Source organism: Heliangelus exortis, chromosome 3, assembly GCF_036169615.1.
Source record: "Heliangelus exortis chromosome 3, bHelExo1.hap1, whole genome shotgun sequence".
Taxonomy (NCBI): domain Eukaryota; kingdom Metazoa; phylum Chordata; class Aves; order Apodiformes; family Trochilidae; genus Heliangelus; species Heliangelus exortis.
In genome coordinates this window covers 52,697,415-52,717,654 of record NC_092424.1, presented here as the reverse complement: position 1 = coordinate 52,717,654, position 20,240 = coordinate 52,697,415, and the positions used below count along the sequence as shown (strand labels likewise).

At 39.6% G+C, this 20,240-nt stretch overlaps 1 protein-coding gene across 2 annotated transcripts in view; it reads right to left on the bottom strand.

The window, feature by feature from the left end:
* Positions 1–584: 584 nt before the first annotated feature.
* Positions 585–20,240, bottom strand: part of SCAF8 (SR-related CTD associated factor 8) — a 92,879-nt gene continuing 73,223 nt past the window's right edge. For both annotated transcript variants that reach the window (XR_011725225.1, XM_071740611.1), the window contains one exon: positions 585–1,744. The gene's annotated coding sequence lies outside the window, so the exon portion shown is untranslated. The remainder of the gene's footprint in view (positions 1,745–20,240) is intronic.

The window sequence follows — 20,240 nt, the reverse complement described above, 5'->3', positions numbered from 1 at the left end:
AAGGGCAGCCTTGTCAGGACCACATGAATTTTTCAAATGCAATGTGCAGCCTTTGCTCACAGAAAATTAATAGCTACATGAAGAAGAATGTTATAGTTTAAAATTTTGGCTTTGACAAAGCAAATAAGAAGGAGGAAGGAAAAAGAGTCTAACTGGATTTTAAACTCTGATGTACATATGCTCAGCCACAATATATCACACAAAAAGCAAATCAAAGCCAGCTTAGACTTAGCTTTTCTGCAGCTTCTTCCTCTTCTACCTTTCCAGGATTACTAATTAATAGAGACCAGATGTCAAATACTTTAGTATGGCTATAAATCCGGGATGTGGGGAGCCTGATCTCCTTATTGCCCTGCGGCCTCACGTGCAAATTGAATTTAAACATCACTGTTCTTTTGCTAACGTTTTTTATTCCCCTGTCCTCTAACTTGTAAATAATGTCACAAAGGAGAACAAGGTCTAACCATACAAATACCTTTCTGTCTAACTTTGTTTTTTGCCAAATCTTCTTCTAAATAGGGATCAGCAATAAGGAGGATTCCAATCAAAGGCCTGGAGATATGACATAAACACAGAGAAAAAGATGAGAAACAAAATTTTTAATTTAGATCTTTATTATACAGGCCCAAAGCTGTGGTCACCATGCAGTTACACCACAATGGGAATGACCTTGCTGAAAGGATCTCACTAAACAAATGTAAAGGGACCACAGACTACAGCATTCCGAATAACTGGCACTTCAATTTTTGAAAGACCAAAAATAAATAATGGAATGGCAAGTATGTCCTTTTCACGTATGGTGAGGCATATACATATTCCTTCTTTTCTATAGCTATTCGGGAGACAAAAATAGCAAATACTGCCTGAAAATGCAGACTTTTCATGTGAGGGCTTAGATAACTTGCTGGTTCTCTTCCCTTGTTTATTAGATCAAACACACATTCAGATAGGTGCATATACCAAAAAAGAAATGCAGTGAGGTTTTTAATTTCATTTCTACTTCCTGCCCTTTCCTCCTCCCTTCAGGACACTAACAGGGAGTAATTGGAGATATCTAGCCAAAGCAAAGCCCTGGAACTTTTCCCTTCTATTTTTTCATGGTGCTCGCATAACTTAAGGATTTATCACAAATCTAAAAAAGTTCAGGTGTCTCACAAGGAATTCATCATCTCTGGAATATAGATAGCCACAGTGAAGAGCTGCTCGTAGACTGCACACATAGTGTTATGTAAAAGTGGTTATCTTTAAAAAACCAAAACATTTTTTAAAATTTGTAAATCAAAACAAAGCACGTCGTGTTCCCTACAGGATTTTCTTGCAATCTGTTTTTCAATTATTTGCTCTAGGAGATGCTACAAATGGCATTGGTTACAATATACAGTCACTGTCATCTTCTGGTCCAGCAGAAGAACCTGTTTCTCCGATGAATGCAAAACTGTTCATCTGAGCAGATCATCCTCAACAGCACGAATACGGTCTAGAAACTCATAGAGTTTATGGTTTTAATTTATAAAATTAAACCTGCCCCAGACAGGTGATACTGGTATGTAAGTTTGCCATCCCTGGGTTCTGTCAGAGACGGGGTTCTGAGGTGCTCAGAGCCGTCTCAGTCTGCAGCGCTGGGATCCTCCTGGCACTTCAGACCCAAGATGCGATGTGATGCACGCTAGAACATGGGCACACTTCTCACTTAACTCTGCAGAGCCCGGGACATGGTAAGCTGCCAGAACCTCCTTCATCTTGCCTGTTGACAAAAGGAACAATAACTAGTCATCACTGGTTGCTGGAGTGGAATTCCTATTTGTAACAAGCCCTATAAAGTAGACTTTTTTTTTTTTTTTTTTTTTTTTTTAACCAGGCAATAGCAAATATTTCATAGATACAAGATTTGGGATACAGTATATATTCTCTCAGTTAGCCACAGTATGCTTATGAGGGACAAAGAAATTCTGTACTGCATGGTTCCTAAAATATTACCTGGGATTAAACATAACGTTATTTAAAAAATATTACTGATTTTCCCTTTCAGTGCTCAGTACCTTAGTACTTTAAAATCTTCATTAAAATATTATCACTGTAAAGAAGAACTTTTAATAGCAAATTTTCTGGCTAAAAGCGCTGTATCATCTCTCAGACACTGCACGCAAGATACAGTGTAAACAATGTAGAAGATTCATAAGCAATTAACAATCCAACAGATGAACAAATTCTGTACTTAAGTTTGGTGAAAAACCATCTCTAACACATATTGGTCATGTCCATTATGTATTCATAACCATTATTAATCCCAACAACTATAAATCCCTCATAAATCGCCTCATTGAATGCACTTCACAGGACCAAGGGTCAAAAAACCACCAGATTATTTACTCTGACTTCCTGCCAATTACAAGTTTTCAAGATAGTACTCTGTGAAGTCTAGGTACTTTGGTTCTCAGAAAAGCAAACTTTGAGTATCACAGACTGAGGAAAGGAAAGACCAAGAATGTGACTACAGTATGTAATTGCTACAGAATAGGTAGAAGGTACCTCTGCAGGGGGATTCACCCCCTCCTTAGACAATCTCTACAGGGTGTTCATCTTTTTTTTCATGGACTGTAGGTAGACTAAAGACTAAACTCTTTTATGGCTAGAATTGAGTGCTTTTATATCCTACCACAGGCATCTGACTATGTTCACCTATTTATTTCACAAAGACCATTCACAAAGACATAATTTTTACATCAGAACTGACATGGGCTACATTAAAAGTAGAATTGCTTTATTCTGCTACGAATGCAGAAGTTATGCAATAAATTCCAGAACTAATATTAAGACTTCCATTACATACCCTGAAATTTTGTGGAGATATGAAAAGCCCTTTTTGCACATATAATTATTATCATTTTCACAGAGAATAATGAAAGGAATAGGGCTAGCAGGTAATTTGAGAGACTGCTTCACCCATCCCTGACCTAGGCCAAGCATGCTGATAGTTGTCTAAGCAATTTTTAAGCATTTGCATGAATTCTTCCTAAACAACCTATTCCAGGGCTCTGCTTTTCCTTGCCACTTAGACTTTTTTCCCTGATGCTCATATTAAAAAATCCTTGTTGAGATTTAAGCCTATTCTTTCTTTCCTGTACTGACAGCATACATGGCAGCTAAATCCCTTCCTCTTTTGAGTCACCTATTGTTACACCAAGCTTGCTATTCTGTCTTCCTTCACTCTTCTCATCAGTAGACTAAACAACACTTCAACATTTCCTTGAAGGCCCATTTGTTTTAGATCTTTGAACCTAGTTTGCTCTGCAAGCAGGTAAAGCTCTTCCACTGAAGCATTACCAGTGCTGAGTAGATCAAAATAATTACATTCTATGCCTTGGTACTCCCCTCCCTATACAGACCACAAGAACTGTTTGCAGTAGCATCACTGCATCACTGCACGACATCACTGGTCCCTTGGGATCATTATGACACTGGGTCTTTTCTACAGAGCTGATGCTTGGTCAGTTGTTTTCCAGCTGTATTTCTGTGCAGCTGATTATGTGCAGTTCAGTATTTGCTCTAATTCCACTGCTGGAAAACTGGTATTTTCAAGGCTACTCTGCTACTTTATCATTTTCAACTGTCTTCTTTCCAACATGCTTGTTAAACTCTATGAATTTATTAAGTGTACCTTCTAACCTTTCACCCAAGCTGTCAATGAGAATATTGAATAGTACCAGAAAGAAGAAAAACACTTGAAAAACTTAATGCACTTAATGGTGTATCATTGAGAACTACCCTCTGCATATGGTTTCTATATCATTTATGCATTCACTAAATAATAATTTATTGTAGCCCAGTTTCCCCAGAACACACGAGAAGAATTACAACTGAAATATTCTTCCATAGTCTTGTTCAAATAGAGCAGATAATACTAGTAAATACCTTTCCAGATGAAGCATTGTATACATTTTGAAAATGAAAGCATTATGGAAAAAAGATTTCAAGTGAGAATACAGTCTTGCTGACAACTGATTTTACATCCATATAGCTGTTTTTATGAAGTATGTACTCTACTAAATATTGTTCCATTTAGGCATAATGGAAGTCTTTCATAGAATCTTAAAACTGAGCTTTGTTCAATGGAAACTTTCACTGAGAAAGCAATAAAGACATGCCACTACAGTAAGTCCTTTGTAAATAAATCAGTTGCACAGCTTCACAAAAATCCAAGCTGAAAAATTACTGGTTACTGTTTATCTCACTGAAGTTCATGATCAGAAACATACTGAACAAGGACTTCAAACATCAACAGGACTGGTCATACTAAGTCTTTCAGAGAAAGGATTACAATTTACATTAATCTTTGCAGATATACAAGCCAATTCCACAAATATAGGAGGCACAGATCACGCCCCTTATCTAATTTAGCTTATCTGACAGAACTTTTCCACTTCTCTCTCTAGGGCATATTCTGTTTATGCCATCTGAGCTACTTAGAAGAGTGAAATAACTTGCTTTCTGAGGCAGAGACAGAGCCCCCAGTTCCTTCCCACTGATGTACAATATCATATTTTCAGCTCCGGACTGCAATAACTGGAGGCCAGCAGAAGCTGAAATACAAACTAGTCAGTAAATACAACACAAAGCCAATGTTCAATTAACAAGCAAATTGATTTGATTTGGTTTGATTTGATTTGGATTTTTAGGGATATATCCCATTGGTTTTCCAGTGAAAAGGGAGAGACTGGTTTCTCTGAAAAGCATGTAGTTACAGAGACAGCAGCATAAAGAGTACTAACAAATACTTTCTCCTTTCTACAGTGGAAAAGAAGGTAATAGGAGAAGGAAGGACAGGCAGGCCAGGCTGAACCAGGACTATTTGTGACACACAGCCTGTTGTCTGACTGCCAAGGCATAGATGGATTCCCACAAAAAAAATCGCTTGTTATAAGAAGTCAAAAGTCCTGAGTTTGAGATAAACCAGATGCCTGCGCCTCTCTGAGAACAGGGATAGGGATTTGAAATTATAAGGATTTAAGAGACTTCACCAATAGTCTGATACCATCAGACATCTAGATACCAAAATTACCTTCAACTTTTTGTCAGAGTCAAGGCTAGGGTTTCCAACCTTTCCAGACAAACTGCTCAGTCAGAAAACTCAGGCAGCAGCTCACTCAGGAGGAGGAGTTGATACCCTATTGGCACAGAAAGATGTACCTGTCATGGTGACTTCTCTCTTAAGAGCTCATTATTGTTCTCTTTGTGATACAGGAACAAAATGTCCTCAGTTTCTCTGCTTTGCAGGCAGGGAAAGGTGAACTGTTAAGATGTGAACCCTCCTGTCTGTGCACTGGTATCATCACACAATTATTTTCTGGTGAAGAAGGGGGAATGAGGTAGATGAACTCTCCTGTGTCTTTGTGGCTACGCAGATCTTGCCTATTATATGAGAATGGGCTGCATGTGCTTTGAAGACCCCTGACCTTTTCAGATTGAAAGGGTACTACCTTGTTCTTCCAAGAACACTAAAACCTGCATACAATGTCACCTGAGTGAGATTCCAAAGCATGAAGAACAGGTCGGATGAGACTCCTCTGATCAGGGGAAAAGGGAGGAAGAGGAGAGGCAGTCACCTGTTGGCACCAGGTGAGTTCTGCCACTCCGAGGCCCAAGCGCAGGTCAGGCTGAGTGCAGCCAAAGCCTGTGGCATGAGGCAAAGTTGGGCACAAGACATCGGAGGTGTAACCCATCAGTGGGCATAAGAGACAAAATGGGTGGGTTGATACTACTGTGTCCTGAAACCACCCACACTGGAAATAAATACAATTCCTCTGCAGCAATTCTACAGTGGCCCAAACCCCTTGTATAATCCTGCTGCATGTTTTTTAAACATTCACTGCATTTTTTTCCTGAGTGACTTCTGCTTTTCTGTGGCAGCTGAAGTTGCAAAAAGAGAATAAGTTATGATGCACAAAAAATCTCTTCTTACAGCTTAAACAGGGTGTAGAGGAGCTGCTCCAGTTGTGTGGAAAAGGGAGGAGGGAGGACACTCACCTCTCCTGGATTGGTTACAGAAGGGCAGGAATCAGTTACCTACACTTAGGTGTCTAAAGCCTTTTCTGACCCCCTAAAGGTTTCTTGCCTTATTAAACTGGGAACCATCAGGACATTATTAATAGCACTAGACACTACTGTTTAGGGAACCAAACTCATAGTAAATGTCAGGTACCCAGCCAGAGGTATCTAGAAGCAGTCAATGAGAGGAGGAGAATTTGTCCCACGTTCCCCTAAGTGTCTGACACAAGTGGCAGGAGAAACCATGAGAGGTGTGTGGGTGTCCCACCCCCACTATGCAGCACTTCAGAACAGTCAGCTTTGCAGTGTAAATGTTTTGAAAGGGTAAAGTTAAGTGAGATGAGTCCCACGCATTTTTTTTCAAAAGGAGGAACAGGAGTCTGTATATAAAACAGTGTAACATTAGCATGTTGATTGAGAGAGGGAAAACTAGTGACAGTGTAATTAAGACTGAAATTACCAAATAGGAGTTAATAGCAAATGCAAAACTTTTCCTGATGGCAGCAAGCAGTATAAACCATACATAATGTAACTGATTTAACTGAGTTCAAATGCCAGTGAAAGTTTATGGGTTGCCAGTAGAGTATTGCTAATGAAATACCTCAATCTGTCCTTTGAAGTCAAATGTCTTAGTATTTACAGTAATGAAATGATGATGACTGTACACACTTGAATTTAATTATGAAGCCCCTGTCCCTGATGATAGAAAAGACTCTGTCAAGGTAAAAAAAGATTTTACAAAAAGATTCTTTTAGTTGATTTTTTAAAACAAAATAAAAGCAGAAACATTAGAAAATACCTAAGTCTCGATATCTTAAGGGAAGCTATAATGTGCTAAATTCAAATGACACTTAATTACAGTGGATAAAAAAACTTATAGCAGAATTTTTTTTATATCTATTTTAAAACTAACAAGAACCTTCCAATTTAATAAACTCATGAACAGTTTTAAATATGAGAAAATTCTCACCTAGACAGAAATAGTAGTATATACCATTGTTTAAAACAATTCAGAATAATTAGAAATAATCCTATATAATGTTAAAAAAATCCATTTAATTTTAAAAGCTTTTCTGCATTGAATGTGGTGGTGTATGTGATACTGGTTAGAAATGAACAGACCCAGTGACTATACAGTTGCCAGTCCTCCAAAATACAGCCTGGAAGCCATCATCATTTTACAGGGGTGAGTGGGTTCTGTTCTGGAGGGAGAACTTCACAGCTTTGTAGAAGTTGTGTGACTGAAAATGTATGTACTACACTGCATAAGCCAACAACTGTAGACATGTCTGAGCTCTTTATTTTCTTCCCCTTCTTTCAGGTAATCTATGCCTGTTTTTTTTTATTTTTTACTCCATATGGATCTGCCTTCAGCAAGAATTCTGTAATCCAAACTACATCCTCATAGCAGCTGTGCAAACTCCAGCCAAATTCAGTCCTTGGCTTTATCAAATCCAATGTTGTCAGCCCTGGAGACTTTCTCATGAGTTCCATGACATGATGTTTTTCTGTAAAGCTGCTTCTGAAGGGAGCTGCTCATGTCACAGACTGACTTATCAGCTTTTATTTTATTTTTGTATGCTTGTAGATGCAAAGAAATGGTGCAAAATAAAAGGGATTTCCAAAGTCCTGATTTTAAGATTTCAAGATTTTAAAGCCAGTCTCACAATTTTTGAAGCCACAACTTGTGAATGTTTGACATCTGCAAGACAAGAAACATCCAAACCTACTGTCTGCCAGCTTTGCAGGCTGAAGCAGTTATCCTGCTCTGCATTGCGATGAGGGAGACACAGATTAATGTTATGTTTTAAGGTATGTCTACACAATTATGTGACTGAACTTTGACCTCAAGCCAATTGTAGACATACTTGCTAGTACAGTCCATCCACATTCAAGCCAAACAGTGCTCATTAGTGTGATTAGAGTATGGCAGAGGGTGTGAGCTAGAAACTGCAAACAACACTTCAAGGTGTTAATGAAGACCAGCTTTAATCTCCCCTTGGCTGGATCTGACTGTGGGAATGCTTCTGGTTTGCTTCAAGACAAAGGCATATCCATAAACACACCAGGGTCAGGTCAAGTGAACCCTCATGAGTGGTACTGAAGCATTGAGAACAGGCTTAGAGTCAGGCAGCACCGAGAGCATCCCCACCACACAGACCTGTGGGGAGCTGGGAAGCGACAGCACTGCTGCTTCTGTGCCACTTCAGTCCTGTGGGATAAGCCTTCAACTTGGACCTCTTTGCCTTGCAGGAGCTGGGGCAGTGGTTGAGACTGATTAAGGGAGTTTGCTACTGCCAGGGTCCATGTGAATGTGATTTGTCCCAAACTGCTGCTCTCCCCTAGTGTGAGCCAGAGGGGATGGGGGGTGCTGACCACTGGCATCTCTCTAGCTCAGCGGGCAAGGCTGGGTGCCACTGTCTCCTGTGGCTACTGGGTTCCCATAACTGGCCATGCTGGGACAAAGTAGATACAATGTCATTGCACAATCACTAAGTATCACCTGGAACCAACCAACAAACAGCTGGCTAGCAGCCCAGAGCAGCTCCCTGTACTGTGGCAAATCAGTAGCTGATGGCTGGGCTTCCAACAGTGTGGAAGAAGCAAGCTGAAACCCAAACCTGTGTTGCTAACCTGAAGTGGACTTGATGCTCTCACACTTCTCTGAGCCTTTGGGATGTATCATATGACTGGCTTGGGGGGATGCCAAGACAAATAACAAACCTAGATTTTTCTTTCCTCTCACAGCCAAAGTGTCTTCCTACTTTTTTACTGCTGTATCTCAGCTCACTGAATAATTATAAGCCTCTAGTTCACAAAAGCATTCTCAAGTGCATACAAAACAGTCCATGGTCCTTTGCTATGTGGCATAGGAGAAGTACAGTGTAGGAGGAAAGGAAACAGAAAGGTGGCAGCATGAAGGCTCCTCCTATTCCTTTTCATTAACTGACCAAACTCTACCTTGAAAGTTGGTGGTTATTTTCTCTTTTAATATCCTTTTGCTTGTGGTTCCAGAAATTAATTGCTCTAATGGCTAAAATCCTTTTTTTTTTCTAATTTGCTGCTTACATTTATTCATGAAAAATTTATATCCCTGAGATATCTGTCTAAAATAAGCAGATTTTCTGTTTTTTCAAGTGTGCACCACTTGAAGGCAGATAGAAAGACTATGATCACTGTCTCTTTCCCAAGCTTCCTGTTACTATGTTAAGCCAGTATCTGTTACCATCCTCTTGCCTCTTAGCTTTCCTATCCTTCCCCTGGCTTGCTTCTGAGTCTCTTCCAGTCAGATTCAATCTTTCTTGAACACAGGTGATGAGACTTACATACTCTAACCTACAAAGGCTTTCTAAAAAGGCAGTGATAACCCCACTATCTCTACTGGACATAATTTACTTCATATGTCCTAAGAGAGCATTTTAGCTCTTTACATAGCTATATTACACCAATGGCTCAGAGACATCTCACAACTAATAAATGTACTTTGGTTTTCCCTCACTTTACTGTTCCCAGAAAGTACTTGCAGAAACTGTGTTTACTTATTTAAATTCCTGAAATTACATTTGTACTGTTAAATGTCATCCCAGCCTTTCAGCAACTCCTTTGGATGAAAGGCACCCATCTACACTTGTCTGCAAAGGTTTTACTGATCTGCAGAATAAATGTGTTCTGCTCTATGTGTCCCTCTGCTGTCTAGGAATTGTGTCTTCTCCCTGGCTTTAGCCACACAGTGACCATGACCTCCTTCCCACATGCCCTTTGCAGTTCCCACTCTGCATGGAAATAGAATTCCCAATAGCTGCAGTGCAGGAATTGCCTCCTTCGTGACTTAGAAAAGTATGAATAGCCATGAAAGGTGAATCTTGAAGCCTAAAGCTTCTCTTAAAAGACTCTGAAAATTGTTTTAAAATATCAGTCTACATCTAATGTACTTATTTACTTTTAGCTTTAACTAATGCCTTAAATAACTTTATGTATAAGTTAGAATTTCTCACTTGTGGTTTCTCTGTGACCTTAGCTACCACTGATCAGAAAGCTAATAATTCCAGTGCTGATTCTGCTCTGTCAGACCTGGCACTAAAAATGTTTTGTCACCTTTAATTAAAATTCATAAATTATGTAAACACAATGCCTCTTACTCCCATAGTCTTGTTATTCTATAAATGTCTGTATGATGGTAGATCTATACAGTATTAAATAAGCAGAAGATACTCTTCCTGTCAGTAATTTTCTTTCAGATCATAAACTCCATTTTCTAATCAGCTGTCTTTCTGCAAATTTTCAAAATATTGGTTGAGTCTATATTGGTGTTATTTGAGTTATTCCAAGCAAATATCACAAAATATAAACAATGCCTCAGATAATCATTATGAGATGACAGCTTCATGGCACAGGCAGGGCTCTTACACCTTTTGAATACTACTGGCCACTGCTATGGTTTCTCAGTGACTTACTATTAGATCAGGTGAGGTTGGACAGGGCTCTGAGCAACCTGATCTAGGTGATGATGTTCCAGCTCACTTCAAGGGGTTTGGACTAGATGACCTTTAAAGGCCCCATCCAACCCAAACCATTCTGATTCTATGAAATCCATATTGGAAGTTTAACTGGATGAACTGTTCAACAGATTTTGTCTCTACATTCACTCATATTATATTTTAGACATTCTAGAATGCCCCTATCTAGCTCTTAAAAAATCTTTAATATCTTTCTTAATAAAAACCAACTGAAATAGTTCCTTATAAATAATCACAATTAGCAAAATATTTAAGCAAGCATTATTACTCACACTACTGCAAGACCAAAATAAATCTTAATGGGGAAGACAAGGTAATTAATTATTTTACCAACTACTGAGCCCACCTTTCTTATCTAAAATACAGCATGAGGCTCTTTTCATGTCAATACATAAACATCTCCATCTATTCCTCTCTGTTCAGCCTGCCAAACAAGGACTTAAATTGAGGGAACTGAAAGAGGAGCTCACTGAGCCTCTTTCCATCATCTACCAACATGTTGTCTTGGTTAACAGGGGAGGTCCCAGTTGACTGGAGGCCAAGATCTACTGGATCTACAAGAAAGGACAGAAGGAGGATCTGGGGAACTATAGGCCTGTTAGCTTGACCTTGATTCCCAGAAAAATTATGGAGCAGTTCATATTGAGTGAGCTCACATGAAAAGTGCAGGACAGCCAGGGTATCAGGCCCAGCCAGCAGGGGTTCAGGAAAGGTGGGTTCTACCTCACCAACTGGTCTTGTTCTATGACCAGCTGGCCCACCCGGTGGATTAGGTGAAGGCTGTGGATGTTGTCTACCTGGAGTTTAGTAAAGCCTTTGACACCATCTCCCACAGCATTCTCCTAGAGAAGCTGGAAGCTCATGGCACAGACACAAATACTCTTCATTGGGTTAAAAACTGGCTACCTGGCAGGGCCCAGAGAGTTATAGTCAATGGACATAATCCAGTTGGTGGCTGACCACCAATGATGTTCCCCAGGGCTCAGTTTTGGGGCTGGTCCTGATCAGTATCTTCATTAATGATCTAGATGAGGGGATTGAGTGTTTCCTCAGTAAATTTGCAAATTAGACCAAATTAGGTAGGAGTGCTGATCTGCTCAAGGGTAGGAAGGCTCTGCAAAGGGAGCTGGGCGGGCTGGACCAATGGACCAAAGTCAGTAAAATGAGGCTTAACAAGGCCAAGTGCTGGGTCTTGCACTTTGGTCACAACCCCATGCAATGCTACAGGCTTAGGGAAGAGTGGCTGGAAAGCTGCCATACAGCAAAGGACCTGGGTGTGCTGGTTGTTACCTGGCTGAATATGAGCCAGCAGTGTGCCCAGGTGGCCAAGAAGGCCAACTGCATCCTGGCTTGTATCAGCAATAGTGTGGCCAGCAGGAGAAGGGAAGTGATGGTGCCCCTGTAGCGGCACTGGCGAGGCTGCACCTCCAGTGCTGTGTCCAGGTCTGGGCCCCCCACTACAAGAAAGACCTTGAGTGAATGCAGAGATGGGCAGCCAGGCTGGTGAAGGGTCTGGAGAAGAAGAACTGCAATGAAAAGTTGAGGGAATCGGGAATGTTTAGTTTGGAGAAGAGCAGGCTGAGAGAAGACGTTGTCACTTTCTATAACTACCTGAAAGGAGGTTGTAGGGAGGTGGGTGCTGGCCTCTTCTCTCAAGTGAACCATGACAGGAGTAGAGGAAATGGCCTGAAGTGGCACCAGGAGAAGTTTAGACTAGATTTGAGGAAGAATTTCTTTAGAGATAACAGCCAGGCATTGGAATGGGCTGCCCAGGGAGGCGGTAGAATCACCATGCCCAGAAGTATTTAAAAACCATGTCGATGAGGCACTGCAGGACATGCCCTAGTGGTTGATACAGATATTGATATATATACTTCGGGGGGCGGGGGGGGGATGTTGACAGTTGGACGTGGTGATCTTAGAGGGCTTTTCCAACTGTGACAACTGTGAGTCTGTGAAATCCAGCTGTAGACAATGGCAGGTCCCTTCACTTGATAGCACTGCTTTTAGAATGATCCCTTTTGTACACGTCCACTTCAAAAATCTTGTGAAGTTTCAAAGCTGTTGGTCACTCAATATTAAATGCTTAAAAATCTTTTGCTTTTTCAAACATGCTATTGTCACTGTTTTTTTCAAAATTGGGAAAACTGAGGTAAAATTCAACTTGAGTTGTGCAGAGACAGTATTTTTTTCTTAAAAAGACCATCATGAAAGCTAGAGTCTTTTATTTTTCAGCTCCATTACAGACCACCCAATCTACAGTAAGTTATCCATCAGCTCCAGTCAGTGGAGGAATGCAGCCTACCGTGGATGCCAAGAATCTCCAGAGAGCAACACAGCCATATTAATATCATTCCTGTTCACCAAAGGATTTAAACCAGAAATATTCTTGATAATTACTATAATCTTTTCTTACTGTAACTACCACCAGCATTTCTGAAGAGATTTGACATTATGCAAAGAATGAAAATATATTAACAAGTTGTTTGAGGCAGAGGAAGATAAAGAAACTTCAGAAGATAGTTGGTTTCCAATCAGATTAAGCTGTCAAGAATTTTCAATTAAAAGTAATCTGAGGACTCTTAATTTTACCTCGAAGACATTATGTTTCTTCTTGTGAACAAAAATTTAGCACAAAGGAAAATTCCTTTACTATAAGCAAAACTTTTTAGTAAATAAAACAAGGCAGTGTGATAGAAGATGTTTAAGATGTATTAAAAGGAACAATCTATCTCAACGCTCAAATAGTACTAAGCAAAAAAAAGTTAAAAATGGTAATTAATGTATTAACTGTTAGGTCATGCCCTTTGGTTCACATAACTAATAAAAATGTTGCTATCAGTATTATGCCTGAAATATATTTTTTCTCTAATTGTAGAACATGTTACACAGGCTTAGAAAAAGCAGGAAAATCACGTACTATGCAGAACAAACACATCTGACCAGAAGTAAATACATACAATGCAATGGAGATAACTGAGTGAAAAGGCTTACCAAGCCCAAAGAAAACTTTATCCAGATAGCTACTTTAATTATTGAATTCCTATGCAACTGGGCATAAGATTGGGGAAATATAATCTTCATCTAAATTATATACTTATATTTCTTGAACAGCTTCAGCCCTGGAAAATTGAGCCTGAGTTTAAATATAACTCCTTTGGAGATTCCAAAGAATGCAGAGGACTTTCCAAAATTTTTTTTTTAAGTTTTGGTTTTTATTTTAATTTTTTTTTTTTTTTTTTTTTTGGTGAGTGCAGCACTGCCAAATATTTTTACCACTAAAGAAATGCTATTTCAGCTGCATTTGAGTGGAGTAATAGTGGTAGCTAATGGCCTATTCAGTTAATTATAGTTATTCACTCCTTGGAAATGCCTCATAATATAAAAAATGTTTTGTTTTCTTTGTGGTCTCTTAAATTACAGGCATTATATAATACACGTGATATATAACCTATCAGTACGAACACAAACTGAATCCAAAAGCACTCCCCTAAAATAATTCTAATATTTGGAACCTCCAAAGGAAGCAAAATGCTTCTTTTACCCACAGAGCTACTGAAATAGCACTGATAGCAGGGTAAGAACTGGCTATAAAGAAAGCTCTGGTTTAACTAAAATGTGGCTATTTGTCATCCATTTACAGAGGTCTGAAATAACTGTTACAGAACATTTTTTAAACAAAGAAAACAAGAAACGTGCTGAAATATCCTTTCCTAAAGGAAGAAAAGGCTGTAGATGTAGGATTGCAGTTTGTCCCATGAGAGATAGAGACAGATAAGCCTTAAAGTTGTTTTGCCCTCTGAGACTAATATTCACATTGGCTCTTTTGTCAATATAGGATTTATCTTCTTCACTTTTTTTTTTTTCACACTGGGAAGATGGTATTTGTTACACTGTGTGTTGACTACCTGTCACAGGGGTTAAGTCATAAGCTGGTTATACCTCGTCTCATTGCTGCTGCCATTATACTAATGGGGTATAGTTTCTTCAGAAAGTTTCTTCCAGATGTATTTTTAAAAGCTGCAGAATACTCTTTAGAACAATATTAGGCCTCTGAGCAGGCTGTGGTTTTTAGCTGAAATTACTTTGCAGAAGGTATTAGATTACTAGCTCATAAAAATATTCCCTTGGCTACTTCAAGGAGGGAAGACAACCTCAAAAATAGTCTTCTGGTTGGCTTCCTAGATGGAGGAACTCCATGAAAGCACACAAAAACTCAAAAGGTTTTTGGAATTTAAGTAGGGATGAAGCTTGGTATTAAACACTTTTTATTTCTCCTGGAGAATGAGATACTCAGGTATTTGCTGAAGAAGTAATCTGGCAGGCCATAAAGTTGTAAAAGACATTGCATAGGTGGTGGTGGTCTGGCTTTAGTTTTGTAGAACTGCTAAGAATTTAGCAATGAAAACAAAATCAAATGAAAGTGACTATAAAATAAGAGACTTCATGATTCCTAGGAAAGGAAGAGCAGAGCTAGGGGGAGTGCAGGAAATGCAGCTGCAGCCAGGTCCAGGGATTAACTCAGGACAAACCCAGGCAAAGGCGAGGGAAGAGTTCAAATGAGAGGACAAGTTCAGAGAAGGGTAGTGCACAGCAGTGAATCAACCCAGTGCAGAGTAAATGAACAGCATGCTATACCAGGAAGTATTCAATTACCTTAATGCCCCAAAGGAGTAATTTAAAAGTTATTGGTAAAGACACGTGACTTAGCATGCTGGGAGAACTGCAAAGAATTCACCATGCAAAGACACAGGGACAAGCAAGAATACAAAACATAAGGAAAAAACCTTAAAGTGTGTAAGAATAATAAATGCAGTATACAACAGTCTGCTAGTTCAAAATGAACTCTACCTGAGTATGACTGCTGTCACCTGCACAGGCTAATTTAGCACCTGAGTGTTGCCTTTGGTGGCTGAAATGCCAGTTATCTTGGGGTGTTGCACGTCAGCACAGTGAGGAGCAGACCAAAGCTGGAGATGTGCTATAACATAACTACTGCTGTAACATAATCTATCATCAGAGAGCTGGGCATAACCAAAGACTTTTCATCAGGTTTCTCAGAGCAAGCTAGCTGAAATTCTGATGCCTTGTGTATTTGAGGATCTGGTTACTTAAGTGATTAAAAAAAGAGATTTGTGATATAAAACTGAGTGAGGTTGCAATCAGTTTATGAGACTGGATTAGAATTCACCATGATTACAGTAATTTGGACAGATGTTCTCAAATTAATGCATTAGGTCCACAAAGGTAAGTGCAAATTACCATAGAAGGATAATTTAAGTGTACTGCTATAGAAAGGAGACTTTGATAGGCAGATTTGCTGCAAAAAGGATCCACAGGGGAGTTATGGTGGTCTATAAGCAAATTAAAAATCAAGATGATATCCAGTTGCAGAAAAAGGCAGCCTGATACATATTCATAGTATTACTGTAAGCAAAGCAAGTAATTATTCTTTCCCTACCAGATGAAGCAAGGCCCTGACCGCATTACCATGTCCAGCTCTGCCTACCAGGCTCTCAGAGGAAGAAAAGAGACAGTTGGAGGGAGTCCAGGTAAAAACAAAAAAAAATTATAACAGATGTAGAACAAGGGAAGGTTGAAAGAATTAGACTGTTTAGTCTAGAAAAAACAAAAACTAAGAGAAGACATGATAACATGTTTAAAATATGTAAAAGTTTGTTATGAGAACAGTGACTAATTGTTCTCCATGTCCATCACACTGAAGACAAGATTCATGCAGTCGCAGAGAAAAGCTTTCTAACACAAGGATGATCAGCCCGGGAACAGGTTTTCTATAGGTATTGCATGTAATGATAACAGAGGAAGTGATGGGACTGGCTGAGACAAACACCAGTCAGGATGAGGGAAAGTATGCTTGATCCTCTCCAAAAGCTGGCGAACAGCCCAGATGATCCTGTAAAAGATCCCATCCATCCTTACCTTTGTGCTCAGCCACAAAAAAAAAAAAAAAAAAAAAAAAAGCAGAGATGAGAACTTTTCATCAAAGAGACTAAATACCAGAATGCGCATGACTGTCATTTGTCTCAAGATGCTTGACAAAAAGGATGGAGCCTGCAGGATAAATAATGGATCTCCCAGATCCATTTAGCTAATTAATTCATCTGGCTGGGAGTAGGAAAGAACACCTGTTCAGTCACCACTGCATGTTTTTTTACTTCTTTAACATGCTCATGCCCAGCAAATAGCCTTATTTACTCTACCTTTGGTGCCAACAGTCCCTTTCACTGGCTTGTAGGGACTGACACAGAGTAAGTTGTTGCAAGACAAACCTCTCTTAGGGCACAGCGCTCTGAGGTCCAACAGGTGCTCCAGCAGAAGTGCACAAATAGTGCTCTGAGTCTGTTGCCCTCAGGATTGTTCAGCCTGGCTCAGTGCTACTGCTCCAGATTCAACCAACCTCTCTGCTGGCTTGCTCAGGAAGGAGCTGAGCCTGTGCTTCAAGCCTCACCTTTTATTGGACCCCTAATCCTGCTCATGCACAGTTGGGGCCCGTGCTAATCAGGCACAGGTGGGCTTAACACAAGCTCATGCCCACTACTTGGTAATTAGAGGCACCTGGTTGCCTCATTGCCTCATTTCACTACAGTAAGTAGGCACTACACTGCTGTGGAGCCATTGGAGAAATGAGGTAACTGGCTTCAAAAGAAAAGGGCAGGGCTGAGGCTGTAGCAATGCTCAGCAGACACCAGACTGGTCAGGATGTCATTGGAGTAGAGAAGAAAAATAGCATGTGAAGAAAAAGGGGTGATGCACCAAGAGCTTGTGACATGGAGATTCCCACTATGGGGGCACATCCAGCAGCCACTGGTGCTCAGTCTCTGCTGGGTGGGTGCACTGCTGTGCCATGCAGGGACAAGCTGCCCTGCCTCCAGGGCTGCTGTTGATGGCTGGTTGGGAAAACAGGATCAGAAACCCCAGTAAAGCACAGAGAAGGGAGGACGGCCTTCCTCGGGGAATATAGCGGTTGAGGTCCTTGAGTTTTGTCATCTTTAAAAGAGTCTGAGGAGTAAAGATCAGGAAAAAAGGGCATGAAACATCCTCTCCTTTCAAAGAGGGGTGAGCCTGAATGTGCAGATCCTCTGAGTACAACTTCGTCTGTACACTGGTAGATTCACAATAGGTCTCTTACTACTACTATTACTAATTACTTTTCTTTTGGTTAGTAAGTGTAGAATTCGACTAAAATTAACAGGGATTTTCCAAAGCAAAGCCATGTTTCAGCTGGTGAGTGGGGTTCATTGATTTGCAGAGGAAGAGGCTGCCAGCCCAGTAGCTGTGGCTGTGGTTCATGCCTGGCAGAGCTGGCAGTGCTGCCAGGACTCTCCATGGGTTTTTCCCTGTACTACAGTCACACTCCCTGTGCCTGACTACACCAGGTCTAGAATAAAGCATCCTGCCTCCATTTGAAGCCTTCCCAGTGGAGGAAATGCATCTTCCAAACAGCAACCTGCATAATCAGAGTAGAGAGCAGAATATTTCCATGCTAGCTTGTCAATCTTTTAGCCTTAAACAAAACTATCTATAAAAACAAACTACTCTCCATTAAAAAAAATAACAGAAAATAAAAAGGACAGCTAGGCAAACACTCAAATGTCTGCTCTTATGCTTGAGCACTTGTGAAGAATGGAAAACATACTGTGTATGCTGAAACTTTCTCCTCATATAACAACACAGACAATAGCTCTTGCCCTGGGAAAATCAAATTAATGGACAAATGGCATTAAGCTGATCTTGTTAATGAATCAGTTCTTCTTTCCACTTTCCTGTCAAGCCTAACAGCCTTCTGAAAACCCTCCTCAGGATAGAATAGAATAATAAAAATAAGTTCATATTTCAATAATTTTTAGTGACGATTTAAATGATTTTCCTTGTATGATGTCAAAATTACTGTAATTACATCAGTTTTACTTACACATGTAGATAACCAAGGAGATTCTAACAGTTTACAGAAATTCAGATTTGAATGTTTTAATGCTACGAATGTAGTAAATATTTCTTTCTGTATGTATCAAGCTCTCTTTATATGAACAATTATGACAGGCACTTATGGTGGCATAAATGCTGAAGAAACTACACCGAGTATACAGTTGAGGATACAAAAAAGAAACATGAACTTCCAGGGACAGAAAAGTTACCTGTAACTTCCTAAATCACATCAAAGCATCCTTTGCTGTGTTAAACAGTTCAGTCAAAACCTCCCTGAAAGTATGCAGGACATTAAATCAGAAGGCACTGCAAAACTTCTGACTACCAGTAGTGGCAGTAGGGCCCAATTCTGTTCCCAGCACTTCTGTTATGAAACCTAACCCACACAAAAGAGATCCTCAGCTAAAAGAACACATTCAAAAAAGGTAAGAGAAAAAAGTGAAAAAAGAAAATGCTGCCATCACCCAACCCCCTTTATCATGAATTCAAAACTAACACACTGAGACAGGAAGCCTACAGTAAGCCACATGAGGTCTTAACCTTAAGCATTTAATCCAGCTCCCATTGAAATGTAATTCACATAATTATAATGATAATGTTCTGATGAGTTAGTGATATATACAGGGTGTAAACAGAGACAGAAATGCCTGTTTCACCTGACTTTTCTGAAATCATATAACTGATATGTTTAAATGGAAGTCCCACATTCCTTCCAATGAGAAATAAAAGTGGAGACACTTTGCATCTGAAATAGGGAGTGCACAGCATGGATACTGGAACATTTTAGTCAAAATGCTCAGGGGATGGCATACAATAAGGAGAAAAACAAAGATGCCATGAGGGATCAAAGTTTATGGAAATTAATATTGCACTTTGATCTCTGCCAAACAAGAAGGAAGAAGGAATTTAAAGAAAATCAGCAGACACAATACTCTTAACTGCCATCATAAAATTCTGTATTTTGTGACTTTACTGGTTCATTAAAAAATAGCATGAGAGCTTGAAAAATAAAATAGCACATATGCATGACTGGTGATGATTCAAGAAGAATACAGCCTTTTTCAGCATTGTACTTCAATTATTTCAAGGCAAAATCTTTGGACACAAAGATAAGAAATGGCTTAGGAACTCTGAGAAAGGACAGTTTGTGCAAGAGCTGGGTGGTTCTAGAATGAAGGGAAGCTTGATCACAAGAGACATTACGCTTTGTAGGAAGAGACAAGAAAATCCAAAATTCACTGCTAGTAAGCGTAGATTTAAAAGCACATAACAAATGGTTATTCTGTGATAGGCTAATTTGAACACAACTACCAGGAACTATCAATAATTTTTATTAGAAATCTGACTTATTTACCAGGTGCAATTCCATTGGGATTTAAACCCACCTGCTGGGAAACAAAATCTGTGTCTTTGAAAACTTGTGTTTTTATACTGTGCTCTGTATCACACTCAGGATGAACAAATGTCTCAAAGGAAGGGAATGATAGACTTGTGTAACCTCTGAGTCTGAAATGATTATTTTATCTTCAGTACTGAAGGCCAGATTGCCATTTCTTGTAATTGACTACTTTTCATAGTTACACAATTATAAATAAAGAAAACTGGTAAAGGCAGAAGCGTTAGTTTCTTGTGCTGAAAAAAAGATTTTTCAAAAGCTAAGAATAAAATGCCATTTTCATATCATGCAAAGAAAAATAATCTATTGTGGCAGAGGAGTTCTTTTTCAATGTG